Source organism: Crassostrea angulata, chromosome 1 (assembly GCF_025612915.1).
Source record: "Crassostrea angulata isolate pt1a10 chromosome 1, ASM2561291v2, whole genome shotgun sequence".
Classification (NCBI taxonomy): domain Eukaryota; kingdom Metazoa; phylum Mollusca; class Bivalvia; order Ostreida; family Ostreidae; genus Magallana; species Magallana angulata.
Genome location: NC_069111.1, coordinates 31,272,240 through 31,286,724, shown reverse-complemented (window position 1 = coordinate 31,286,724; position 14,485 = coordinate 31,272,240). Strand labels below are relative to the sequence as shown.

Sequence of the window (14,485 nt, the reverse complement as noted above, 5' to 3'; positions counted from 1 at the left end):
AGCATTTCACCATAATTTTTATGACAACTGATTAAAACTCTCCCTGAATTTTACATATATACTTAGTATATGTAAGATTGTTATGGAAAACTTGGGGATCCAATCCAGCAGCTACATGCATGCACCTATCTATATTGGCTTTGGGACAATTTGATTCATAGCAATTCTACTTCAACACATGGAATTTCCCCACAAATTATTGGATTCCAGAATGATTTTTGGGTTGATTTCATTACAAGGCTTTTAATACACAATGCCATTTTTGCAACCGAAAACTTTCTAAGCTCTAGCTTCTATGAATTAAGCGAGAGTCCGATTTCCTTTTACGGCCTCTACGGGTTAATATCTGGACAATATGATACTCAGAGTTAATGGTTTATAGACTCGTAAAAACTCTAGAATATATTTGTAACGAGCCGATTGACTTCCTTTGCGGACATTAATATAGTTTTTTATTATACATTCAATTAAGGAAGGATTTTGAGATACAATTACTTGTAATTTTACTTTAGTAGATATTTGTTTTTAGCTTTTCAGCAAATTCAATACAAATTGGTGCCCGCTTTAAAGAATAATAAATTTAATGTATATAAAGGCATTTACTTACAGCTAAGGGAAACAACCAAGAGGAACACTGCAACACCTTTCATCGTGGAATCTGTTTGGAACAACTACGGTACTAGGTCTGTAATACCATCTTTCGTCGTTCTCCGTTTTTATACATACCATCGAATCACAGTTACATCGTTCAACGAACCTTAAGATATATTATTAGAATAATTCCATGTGTGGCGTAATTAATAACCAATCACTACCCATCTGTAAATTTATGCACTGTAGCCAATTATGCCCAATTATATATAAAAATAAAGAAGCACACAGTGTAAAATCATTGATTATCAGTGATAACATATGTTTTGGAAAAGTTTCAAACTATTTTTTGAATTCATTTTTTGCAGTAAAATAAATCAAATATCGCTTTATATAGATGCAACCAACACATGTTTCTTAACAAGTGAACTGTATAGTATCTAACTTCATTTACGATTTGAGGGGGAAACCACGCATTGATGGAAAGAATTAATTCTTTGCATAATTAACCACTACTTATGCAATACTGTTCCACCAATTTGTAAATGCATGGAGCTGTATCAACCAATGAGCCTCAATATGCAACCTCATGAAACTTATTCTGAATAATTGGCATATTAATTGTGTTAAACTGCTATAAACTTTTAATGGAACATAACTTTTCACATGTGTGTAGCCACGATAAAGAGCAGTCATTTGGGGTGGTTAATTAAATATTTGCAGTAGATATTAATGGATACATAATTTATCAATGGAAATAGAGACAATTTGCCCCTCGAAAAATAAGTATAGTAGATGTTTGACAAAATAAAACCTAGAAAAAATATCAGTTTGAACAGATTATCAAGTGCAAATTACATATTTTTATCGTGCATCTTAAGTAAATATTACATAATCCTTTTCTTCCAAAGTACGTGATGTCACAAACGGATACGTACATGTGTATGTTAACTTTTTTTCAGTCGGAGAATAAAGTATCAAATTATGAACTCTTCAACATTTAGATTAGATTAAGGTGAAAAATATATACAGCTCATATGAAAAAAAAGATTATCATTTGAAGAGAAGAGTAGAGGTGAAGATAAAGGTAGGGGGTTTACACTGATTTTTTAAGTAAATCAATTCATGATGCATTGTTTTTGGATTTAGACACCTCTGATCTATAACATATTTGATGACAACCAATATATGGCGCAGTTTATGGCCTTTGTATGATTGTTTGGTCACCAGCAGACATTAATTTCCGTGGTCGTCTGTCCGGTCTTTCGTTTATAAACTTACCTTTTAATAACAGGACATTACGGGTCCCGGTGATAACACACGAATCCCTTACCTGAGATAACATTCCCTGGTCGTTCGCGTTCCCTGTCACTACCCGCAGAACACCGTCAGTTCTCTGTGTGGATAGAATTTCCAGGGGCTGGATAATTTTCTCGGTTCTTTTCCGTGGCTGGAAAAGGCTTTTGCTTGGGTATGTGTTATTTTGCTTCTTTTGCATTATTTTTTTCATAAAAGAAGTTTATTAAGGAAGCTGTACATGCATGGTGTTTTGGGCGCATGTGTTGAAAGGTTTGGTCTTCGATCGATTCCGAAGATATTCTATTTAATTTTGAAAGATTTAACACGCCAAAAAATAGAAGGTTGTGGGCGTGTTCTAAATTACATTTACACATATTTATACTTTAGAAGCCTATAAACTATAAATGTTCCTTGAAGTCAATAAAATGCAACCAAAGATGTTGCTTGCTTGATTTTTTGTTTGTTTGTCTGTTATGAAATGGTCTGTGGTCTTGACGTTCTATTTATATATCTCGCGTTATTTTGTTGTCGCCTTTTCGTATTTGATCACCACTAGGGATAAACTTACTATCATTTTTTTGGTATATTTCTGTGTATACTTTTGACAATGCAGACGAGTGCATGATCCATACATCACAGAACCGCATGGTCAATCATTTTTGACAACTTGCGCCAATGGTATTTGGAATGTCACTAACAACGGTCATCATTATGCCGCTCGGAATCATTGCATACTTCTTGGACCATTGTGTAAATAGTCTGTATGACATCTAAATCCTCGAGCTTCATTGGCATATGTCCTTGTTTACACTGCTTTTTGGTCAACAAGGGGATTCTTTCTTTTTCTATTGTGGTTTTTTGTCTCAAAATTGTCTGCGATAATCATTCATGAATACGCAACTTTGATTTATAAGCTGAGTCCCAATTTTCATTATTCAGTTTTATCAAAAGAATAAACACAATCACAAGTCCATATCCTACATTTTACAATATCTTTATTTTTAAATTAGAGGAGTGTTAGTTAAACATGACCCTTGTAAACATTTGTGACCAACGTCCTTGATAATATGCACGTAGACGTATATATTTATATGCCTAGCCGATTGGGGACCTAAATCGTTTTCATTCAACTTTTTTCTCTGCTGTATCGGCGGGCTTTATAGTAGATAATCTAAACGGAAAAGGGACCATTCATACATATATTTTTATAGTAAGGTGACTCATAAAGAATATAAGAGGAGAAAAGTTTCTATCACCATAATCCGAACTCAGGTGAGTGATTTTTCAATTGGTGGATTATACAACATCAATAGTCCTCGTTTTATCTTTTCGTCACCCTGTTTCCGAACAGCATAAAAGACCGTGGTTAATTGACCCAAAAGAACCCTACAAAGAAAAAGAGGAGGCAAAGGGATTTATGTATCGCTCCAAAACTCTGTCAAGCCTGGGCTACGAGTGAATGTTTTAGTAAACAGGAACCTCTGAGCCTACAACAAAAGACCCACTATATCTATCCTGCAGAGGTTCAAGACACGCCGAATTGAATCATAATCCACGTTCTGATAAATTGACCGTTGATATTTGTCAAGTGTCGAGGAAGGCGAAGTGCTATACAGAGCAGCCAAGAAAGTAAATATATAAGGACAGGAGACCAGAAACACGTCTTTTGAAGAGGGTCGTCAAAAATCTGTCACTTGAACGTTAAGAACAAATATTGCAATGACAAAAAGGCTCTCGCGGCCATTTTCTCCCCGTGTATTGTAATATTGGGTTCACAGCTCAGAAGGTTTTTTTTTCTTTTTGATTACTCAAACTTCTTTTCGTCAGGTTCTATTCTTGAGTATATAAAAAGACGTTTTCGGTCACTCTACAAATCAAATAAACTAGTAATCGGCTTAATGAAATACAAGTGAACGCCGAGTAACACAATACCACAGTTTATTATTTAATTTAAACAGCTCTGCAACAAACCCGTTGCAAAGAATATAGAGATTTAACCCGAGCTGGTGCATTTTTCATATAACCCACTTCTCCAAAAAGCACTCATAACTAATTAATAAACTTTTAATTAAAGTTTTCTCACATTTCAAACCCACAGGTGCGATAATTATTGCATACACTAGTCAACCTTGGGTTTGGGGGTTGGTGTATTGGCGGTCCCCATTGACAGTTCTCGTCACGGTTCGGCGGTTCCTTTTATACCCGTCTGTGCCTGTTCAATAGGGCCTACAAATGCTAATAAGCAATAATCAGACTAGGATTTCATGAGAACAGATTGTTTAGCTTAGCTTTGTTTAAGAAAGTCCTGTTCGCGACAAACGGAACACTGTGCGGTTTGGGGAACTAAAATATTAGGAGAAGGAAACATGTGTAAACCTTGAAAAGTCTAAGTGAAACGACGTCTTCCATTGTTAAAAGCCATATTTACTTACAGAAAAAAAGGTAAGGCAATGTAAAAATCATTGATTGGAATTTTCTATCTAGCCGACATTTTTCATTCGATCTCTTTATACAAATGCTACGCGACAGTTGTTTAATTGTTTTAAAACTTGGTCTTGCTCGAGTGTAGAGCAGATGCAACGAACACAATTGATTATTTTTTTTTATTACGTGGAGAACCGTATACTGTTTGACTTTTATTGGAGTCTTAAATACTTGTACGATAGATTTCAAATTAAATTCGATCTTCATTTTTTGTAAATAATACGAATGATCGCGGTTTTATACATGCCATTAGTGTGTCCAACCCCTTTTGTCCCAAAATAACATATATGTAGTTGTACACGCGTATATGCATACATGTACAATGTCAATAGACCAAAATCATCTTGAGACCTTGTTTGTCGGTTGCTTCTTTAGAGTAATTAACATAGAGACTTCATGCTTTTGTATAAATTGCTTCTAATCTGATTTTCAGTGTTAGTGCCATTTTGTAAATTTTGAATTTACTTGGTTGGTGTAAATACAAAATTTACAGCATGGCAAGATGTCAAGGAGGTAATTTTTAATTTGAACACCCGCCTAGTAAATTCAAAATTTACGACATGACTTAGTATGATTTCATTTACGAAAATGAAGATTTTTGATAAAAAAATTTGTACATGTCATTAAGTACTTACTTTATTTATCAAGAATCATAGTTTTTGTAGAAAACAATGTTGTATAAGTATCATATAAATGACTTGAAAACGCTGTCTATAACCTTATAGGGTTTTCACTACGAAATATGAATTGTTCATGTGCACGTCTGTCATTTGAACTGAAATAAGAGTACACGTATCTAACAAAAATTAGCAAATTAGAAAAGCTTATATTACCTTTTTGTTTCAATTTTATACATTTAAACAAATAGGCATTAAAATTAGTATCTATACACATGTGATATTGTTCAGAAAGTTAAGTCAAAGGCGATTAGTTAAGCAATAGGCACTGACTGGTCAACAGTCTTGCCGTTAAAGGTCTATACGTGAACAGTTTAGGGAAATTTTAATTTTTTAACTGGGAGTGTGGCAATGTACAATATTAAATATCTAAAATAAGCACTATTGGCTTGCACTGTAAATTAAACAAGAAGGACATTTTGTATATATGAATCCAAAAATCCCATGACTAACTGCTATTTTAAGGCCCATGTTCATGACTTCTGTTTATACCTTCCATTTACCTGCGAAAATCTAAATCATTTTACTTCACTGATAGAAATGTGTGTAAATGTATGAATGGGTGGTTTTCAAAGAAAAAAAAGGAAAAATAAAAAAATTCATTGTAAAACTTGTACATGTATTATTTTACCTTAAAATTGTTTTTGAAAATATAATAAATAGATATGTATTTTAAAAAAATGTCCATGTTCAGGATATGTTTGTAAACGCACTGCTACCCGATATACTTGACGTCTAAGTCAATCTGTTCTCTGTTTTATTGAAGAAAGGCAATGTGGTGTTTTATTTTCATTATATGTTTTTATGTATACATCAAAATCCACTATTGATCGTCGACGAATGATCGATCAAAGATCCTAACTCTTTTCAAAAATGTTTTTTTCATGGTTTCAATGACTGAGTTTAACGATATCGATCTGTCCAATCAAACTTTATCTTTTATTTAATGACACGTCAACCCACGGATGTACTTTTTTTTTTAAAACATAAAGAGGCATACACTCTTATCAAGACGCCGATTGGTTATAAAAACTTATTTATTTGGGTTCTAGTTTCCATGATAAACACAATTTCAATATATATATTTTTCTGCCTTATACTTGCCATGAATCATAAACGCTTTGATCTTTTCGAAAATATCATAAACATCGTTTTTTATGAGCATAACGTTTAACTTTACAAGGTTTATACATAATTCATAAAGCAGGTACACTATTTCTATACCTTCTCGCTGAACAAGCATGACCCGCCACCGTGTATCAAACACCCCCATTGGCTCCCAATTTCAAATACCGTCGTTTTTTTTCTGGCTGGCCTTTGACCCCCCTCAACATTTGCTACCCCGAATACAATACTTTCATAACACGTATTATACTGGTTACTCGATGCAAAAACCAGAAATGGATATTGGCTGTTGGGTTTCATATTTTTCAAAACGGGCCAGCCAAAACATATATAGTGTATTCATTGAAGGATTCTGGTTACTGGAGTAACCTTGAGACCTACAACATTCTAAGTCAACAACAACAGTTCACAGAGACTTCTAGTTGTTACCTATTCAGGTAGGTAACAAAAGAGCCCCTGGTCGTTGTTTTTATACTGACCTATTGACTCTTTCGTTTGTACAGATAAAACACACTCTCGGTCAAGATGGACAAAACAACAGTTTATCCTACAGAAAAATATTTATTCAAAAGTAGGCTAACTTTAGTGTTTGGTAAACAGTCCAAATAAGATTATAGGATGTCACATTTGTAAAGCGGATTTGTCCTGATCTCTCTGTGGGGATTGTTGGACACGTGACTCATTACGACAGTCCCTATTCTTACAATTAGGGGCCGGGTTGTAACCATTTTCTTCCAAGCCACTGATTCCTACGCGCCCTCTAATCTTGTCTATATATCACGACATTTTCACGTTCACAGAGACGCATGCATATAGCTTTGTCTGAGACCACCGTCTAATTAACTGCTCTATCGCAAGAGATGGGTATTTTAAAAAACCAAATTGATACTTTAATAGACATCATCACAAAGAAAAAAAGACTAAACAAATTGCAACGATTACGTCATACCATGGGTGAATGCCTGTACTTTACAAGTTAGGCCTCTATTTGTTCTTTTGTCTATTAACGGACATTTAGATCGATATCGAACAGAATGAAGATACATGTAGGTCTGGTGCAGTCAATTGATCACCGATTGATTTTATCGGTAACGTGTCAATTGAATTAGAATCGGGAAAAAAGATAGATTCCCAGCTTTAAAGATAAAACAACATTTTTGGTAGTTAAATTGATAACAGAAAAATAAAGCTTCCAATGATTTATATTTCTAATGTCTTGTACGACTATATTTCCGTTTCTTTCAAGTGTTTAAAAAAAACCCCAACCACTTACACACACAAACACACGGTTGTTCTTGAACATGAAATCGATTTCGAAAGAAGCTATGCATTATTTGCCTTTCACTTAGGTCTATGCGATAAGACTTTATTTTTTAAGAACCGAGACAGGTAGATATCTGGATAAAGGGGTGCACAGAGCTTTTGTTCCTAGCTACCAGTTGTACGTGCATCGCTAAATCAGGAAATATTGACATACTGTAAAGTGTATTGACAAAACACAAGGAAAAAAACCTTACACTGTCAACTACAACCAGTTCTATTTATCATTCTTATCTTTTTTTCGTTTTTGTCAACAAAACCTCCATTAAATAAGAGTTCCTATGTTCACTAAGCCCTTAGATTAGTTTTGGTCGGCTGCAGACTAGCATTGATTTCGATGTTGTGCATGGGTGCAAGACGCATTTTGGTGGGTATGTTCACTTTTGTTAAATGTTTTAGTTTCTTGGTTTATTTGGTATCAACAGAAAAATTTTCAGAGGAAGAAACAATTTTTTGATGGTTTGATTGTTCAGTCTTTTATGGGAGTTTATAAAGTTATTGAATATCAAAGGGGGGGGGGGGGGGTCAGGGTTATAGGGGAAACCTAGTCATTTTGCTTATAATTCATATTCAACTTATTTGATTTTTAATTTTATCGACATTCTACAGTGGGAGGCTTTGACCTCTAAAGAAATATTAAGATTTATTCAATTTCATGTTAAAACCAATACACAACGACGGGTTTTTTTTGGCGGACATTCAAGTCATTTACAATTGCTATAGGATGGGCAGGTTGACGTTTCTAAATCTTTTAAAAGGATCTATCAAAAGCTGCAAATCTCGCAAATTACAGTAAACAGTGCATCGGTATCACAGGTTTTAATTGTGATTTCTTCCACAATGAAGAAAAAACCTATAAAGTACGTGTTACTTTAATTTACGTTTAGCGATGACCTTTTATCCGAATAATTCATTATTAACACTTTACAAGTATTATTTAAACAATGAAAAGTCAAACCGGCGGTTCTAAGGTGTTAGGTAATAAAAAGTTAGATCCTTGGGATTTTAGCTAATATCCCTTGAACCTGTAATATTATGCAAGCCTTCGTTACCGTCGGTGAAGAAAATTTCAGCAATATTCTATAATTTGGTCGATGTTTTGGTAAGGATGATTAATGAGCCATTTTATACCTGTGAGATATTGGTGAAGTTTTGTTGCAAATTTGTTGCATAATATGTTTATAAACATTTCAACTCTCTTACCCTGGGTAAATTTTCCTTTTCCATGACGTTTGCATAAAACTCTAACTCTTAATCCATAGAGAGATTATCTCGAGTTATCCTAATCTACTTGATTATCCGGCTATTTCTTTATAATGAGTTCGAACAGTTTTTCAATTAGTTCTACCTGCCACCCACTTTAATGAAAATGGGCATCTATTTATACTTGTAAGCTAATGTGTCTCATTTTCCTTACTTTCAGTTTATACGACGTCGAAGAAGATGTAATTTGAACATCGTTTTCAGCAATTCAAGGCCGTGAGGAAAATTATTTCTGGAATTGGCTTAATTTTGGACAAAAACCTCTTTTCAACAAAAAAATGTCTTGGTTCAAGTTTTGGAGCCGCTCAAAATCGAAATCTAAGGACATTAAGGATGAATATCAAAAAGAGCTGAAGAGATCTGAGTCTCTAAGAGAAGACTCAAACCTAACGGAAGCGGAACGTGAAAAACAAAAACTGAAACACACCCTGTCAATATCCCGGTCTGGAAGATTCAAGCACAAGAAACGAGAGCGTGGAGGGATTCTTGACAAACCGGAGATGTTTGATAAGACAGTAGAAAACGGCAATGGGGGAAGACCGACGGTGAAACCCCCTAACCCCCCTTCCTCTGGACACTCACGATCTCCCAATAACACGTGTCGAGATGTGCGCGATGTTTTTCAATCCAACTACCCATCTCATGTTGCAGCGGTTTGAAATCGTTCATACGCAGAACTAAAGAAGACATGTGATTATATGCAATCATAATGACCTAAAGTGCAGGCAATAACTTTAATTTGCATTTTATTGAATTCCGTTTCCATTAAGATTGAAAAATATCATCCATCTCAGATTCATATTTTATTGCGGGATTTAGACTTAGTGGAGATATAATCAAAGGTTTTCAATGATTGTACATAGTGCTAATTATGAAAAGGTTAATTTTTCTGTCTCAGTTTTTCAGCGTTTGTCAACACCTTTGATTCTAGTTTGATTCATGCAGACTATCTTTCATGACGATGATATTCATGACCAATTACGTTGATAGAAGACATAATGTCTTAAAACGACATAATGTCTCAAAACGTCGAAATAATAGAAAGAATTGTAGATATATGATGTGTAAGAAATTATTTTGATTTGTTTACTGTTAATCACAAATCAATAGTCATGTTCATGAAAATGATTAATTGCATCGTAGCCCCCTAGTTCATTCCATATTTTGTGTTTGTTGTTTGTTAATATATATGAGGTTTATGATTTTTTAAAACCATATTTTATATTTAAAACCTGCTTGTTCTCAACTTGATTTTAAATGGCATATCTCGGCCGCTTTTTTCATAAATCAAGACCCAATGCAAGTTAAAATATGGCTGTAATATTAAGCTCATTATAACAGAGCTTTGTGTTGAGCTGCAAATCGTTGCCAATAAGTTTGTAAAACTGATTTCTACAATGATACTTCATAATAAAGAGCAGTACTTTTTTTTGTTAAAAAGCATTTAAATTCTTGTGTACCGGCGAGCCTTTGTTCCAACACATAAACAAAACCCAATTTTACAATCATTTGCCAATTGCGTCGACTAGATGAAATCTTGATTGTTAATCAAACAAATCAACACCCATTAATATTGCATTGCGTTTTGGCAAATATTTTGTTTCTTATTTTGTATTTTGAGAAAGCTGGATGTCCGTGGCCATTTCAAGACTGTATTGGCCTCCTTTAACAGAAGAGCTTTTTATGAAGATACAGAAAAATATTCAAATTTTAAAGCTAAAATATATGGAATCTTTTTTTACTTAATTAAAGTTAAGCTCAATAAATCCTATTCAAAAATCTATAGGTAGATCGGAGGTAATTTGTTGACCCACCCAGCCCCCTTAAAAGAGAAAAAAATATAGTACAGTACCGTTTTCCTGACGCATTCATGTTCATCCATTATTTGATAGTTCATGCAAGCATAGGGATTTTTCAAGATTCATCTCTTTACTCTTTTTTTTAAATTTTCATGCTTATGTTTGATTAAGGTGAATTGTCAAGGTAAATCCAATGGAATGTTCTGTGATTATGTGTGTTAATAATACATACATTTTGTTTAATAAAATTGAATATGATCAAATATACAATCACGTGGTCGTTATTTACGAGGTGTAAAAAATTAGTTATATATTGTCTTAAGAGGGCTGGAGGTCATGGCCATTTTTTAACTATATTAATCTCCTAACAAGGGCACCGTAAAGCGGAGCATCCCCTCGCGAATTGAAAATATTGTGCGGGGAAATGCATTATTCAGAAATACACATGTAATTGAAGAGACCAATATTTAACTTGTTAAAAACCATATGAATTAAAATATTTCGTTTATTCCTATCCCCATGCACGCTCTGTGTGTATCCATGGGGGAAGGTTACATTTACTAGTACGTGGTTGTACAATATTGCTCCCATTACTAGGGAAAACACGCCACAAACTGTTAAACTTTAGTAATACAGTTTTATAAATTCTCTTTATCCAGTGACATACATTACGCATGTAGACAATTAATGTTGGCAAATTTAAGTTACATATTGAAAAGGAAACGTAGCTACGATCTGGCGATTTAAAGTCTGCTCTATGAGAAAATTCGAGTTAACTTCTGATTTTAACCCCAATATCTAAAGAAGAGTAACATATCTTCAGCAATTAACATAAAATGAATTCCCAGTTACATGTAATCATGTTGACGATATTTATCAAAGTATCTCCTGAATTATGAACCTGTTCTTCTCTAAGTAATTCGTTAAATATAGTCCGAAATTCGGCTCAGACGACTGCTTGTTTCGATTAAATTAGGGTGAACTTAATCTCCTGCTTGCTTCAGTTTTTCACTTTTGACATCCTTTCAACTCCCCATTTCTAAAAAATGTTTGCTTCTTACCTTTACAGGGCTTACATCCAACAAAATATCAAGTTATTGATTTGAAATGTTTACTTTCACGAAGTCGTATATAAAATTTCCTAGTGTTGTTATATTAACGATTTCTTAAAAAATATATAACGAAATTCCTTGAAAATAAATAGGTTTTGTCCTTTAAACATGCTTATACAATGTAAAGTGTACGAAGTTTGATACACATGCATGCGAGGGTTTTCTTTAAATTTTGCTAAAAAGGCTGAAATGGACACACACACATACATACATAGATACACACACAAACACACGCACAGCAGCCATGCTATATCCCCCTCACAACAAGTTGCACGAGGGGATAAAAAGAAGAGCTTTGTATACAGCTAAAGCAAAAAAATCAATCTTTTTTTATTCAATTATCTTCAATCAAAAATAATTTAAGATTAAAAAGGGTAATTTTCACGATATCATTCGACGTTTTATTATCAGCATTATCGGTATGACTTACCTTAATTAAACAATTGTTATGTACGAATTGTCTTAAGTAGTCGAATGAAATTATGTACGAGTTACTTTATAATCGACTGCTATTATGTACGAATTATCTAAAGAAGTCGAATATAATGATGTACAGTTTATCTAAAAGGTTTAATTTTTTTAAGATAACTCGTACAAGATATGATTCGACCTTTTTAAGTAGGACATAGATACAATTGTAAATAATTTTGGTAATTTGTACATAATCTCATTCGACTTTATAGTATAAGTATTATTTTTTCAACTAACCTTGATTAATCAAATATTATTATGTACGAATCGTCTTAAGGAGTCGAATAAAATTATGTACGATCTACCTCATAATTGACTGCTATTGTGTACGAATTATCTAGATAAGTCGAATATAATTATGTACAGTTTATCAAAAATGTTTAATTTTTTAGATAACTCATACAAGATATGGTTCGATTTTGTTAGGTAGGTCACACATAAAATGCGATTCAATTGGGTAATTTGTACATGATCTCATTCGACTTCAGAGTATAGGTATTATTTGTACGACTTACCTTAATTAAACAACTCTTATGTATGAATTGTCTAAAGAGTCGAATGAAATAATGTACGAGTTACCTAAATAATCGTCTGGTATTATGTACAAATTATCTAAGAAGTCGAATATCAAAATTTACGGCTTATCTTAAATGTTTTAGGTATTTCGATACCCCGTACAAGATATGGTTCGACTTTTTCTTGATAGGTCACACATAAAATGCAATTAAATTGGGTAATTTGCACATGATCTCATTCGATTTATAGTATAGGTATAATATGTACGACTTACCTTAATTAAACAACAATTTGTATGAATTGTCTAAAGGAGTCGAATGAAATAATGTACGAGTTACCTAAATAATCGTCTGGTATTATGTACAAATTATCTAAGAAGTCGAATATCATAATGTACGGTTTATCTTAAATGTTAAAGGTATTTCGATAACCCGTACAAGATATGGTTCGACTTTTTTTAGATAGGCCACACAAAGAATGCGATTAAATTGGGTAATTTGCACATGATCTCATTCGACTTTATAGTATAGGTATTATTTGTTCGACTTACCTTAATAAAACAGTATATTATGTATGAATTGTCTTTAGGAGTCGAATGAAATAATGTACGACTTACCTTAATTAAACAGTATATAAGTACGAATTGGCGGGAGTCGAAGGAAAAAAAGTACAAGTTACCTAATTTTTCGTCTGCTATTATGTACGAATTATCTAAAGAAGTCAAATATAATAATGAACGGTTTACCTAAAATGTTCTTTTAGATAACTCATACAAGATATGATTCGACCTTTTAGGAAGGTCATACATACAATTGTTAATAATTTTGGTAATTTGTACATGATCTCATTCGACTTTATAGTTTAGGTATTATTTGTACGACTTACCTTTATTAACAAACTATAATGTATGAATTGTCTCAAGGAGTCAAATGAAATAATGTACGAGTTACCTAAATAATCGTCTGGTATTATGTACAAATTATCTAAGAAGTCGAATATTACAATGTATGGTTTATCCTTAATGTTAAAGGTTTTCGATAACCCGTACAAGATATGGTTCGATTTTGTTTGGTAGGTCACACAAAAAAATGCGACTCAATTGGGTTATTTGTACATGATCTCATTCGACTTTATAATATAGGTATTATTTGTACGACTTACCTTAATTAAACAACTATTATGTATGAATTGTCTAAAGGAGTCGAATAAAATAATGTACGAGCTACCTAAATAATCGTCTGATATTATGTACAAATTATCTAAGAAGTGGAATATCATAATGTACGGTTTATCTTAAATGTTAAAGGTTTTTCGATAACCCGTACAAGATATGGTTCGATTTTGTTTGGTAGGTCACACATAAAATGCGATTCAATTGGGTAATTTGCACATGATCTCATTCGACTTTATAGTAAAGGTATAATATGTACGACTTACCTTAATTAAACAATATATAAGTACGAATTGGCGGGAGTCGAAGGAAAAAAAGTACAAGTTACCTAATTTTTCGTCTGCTATTATGTACGAATTATCTAAAGATGTCAAATATAATAATGAACGGTTTACCTAAAATGTTCATTTTTAGATAACTCATACAAGATATGATTCGACCTTTTAGGAAGGTCATACATACAATTGTTAATAATTTTGGTAATTTGTACATGATCTCATTCGACTTTATAGTTTAGGCATTATTTGTTCGACTTACCTTAATTAAACAACTTATGTATGAATTGTTTAAAGGAGTCGAATGAAATAATGTACGAGTTACCTTATTAATCGTCTGGTATTATGTACAAATTATCTAAGAAGTCGAATATCATAATGT

At 33.1% G+C, this 14,485-nt stretch overlaps 1 long non-coding RNA gene across 1 annotated transcript; it reads left to right on the top strand.

The window, feature by feature from the left end:
* Positions 1–4,032: 4,032 nt before the first annotated feature.
* LOC128155524 (uncharacterized) lies at positions 4,033–10,705 on the top strand. The gene is made up of 2 exons (XR_008239612.1): positions 4,033–4,332; positions 8,920–10,705. It is a non-coding gene; the product is annotated as an uncharacterized LOC128155524 (long non-coding RNA).
* Positions 10,706–14,485: the final 3,780 nt, after the last annotated feature.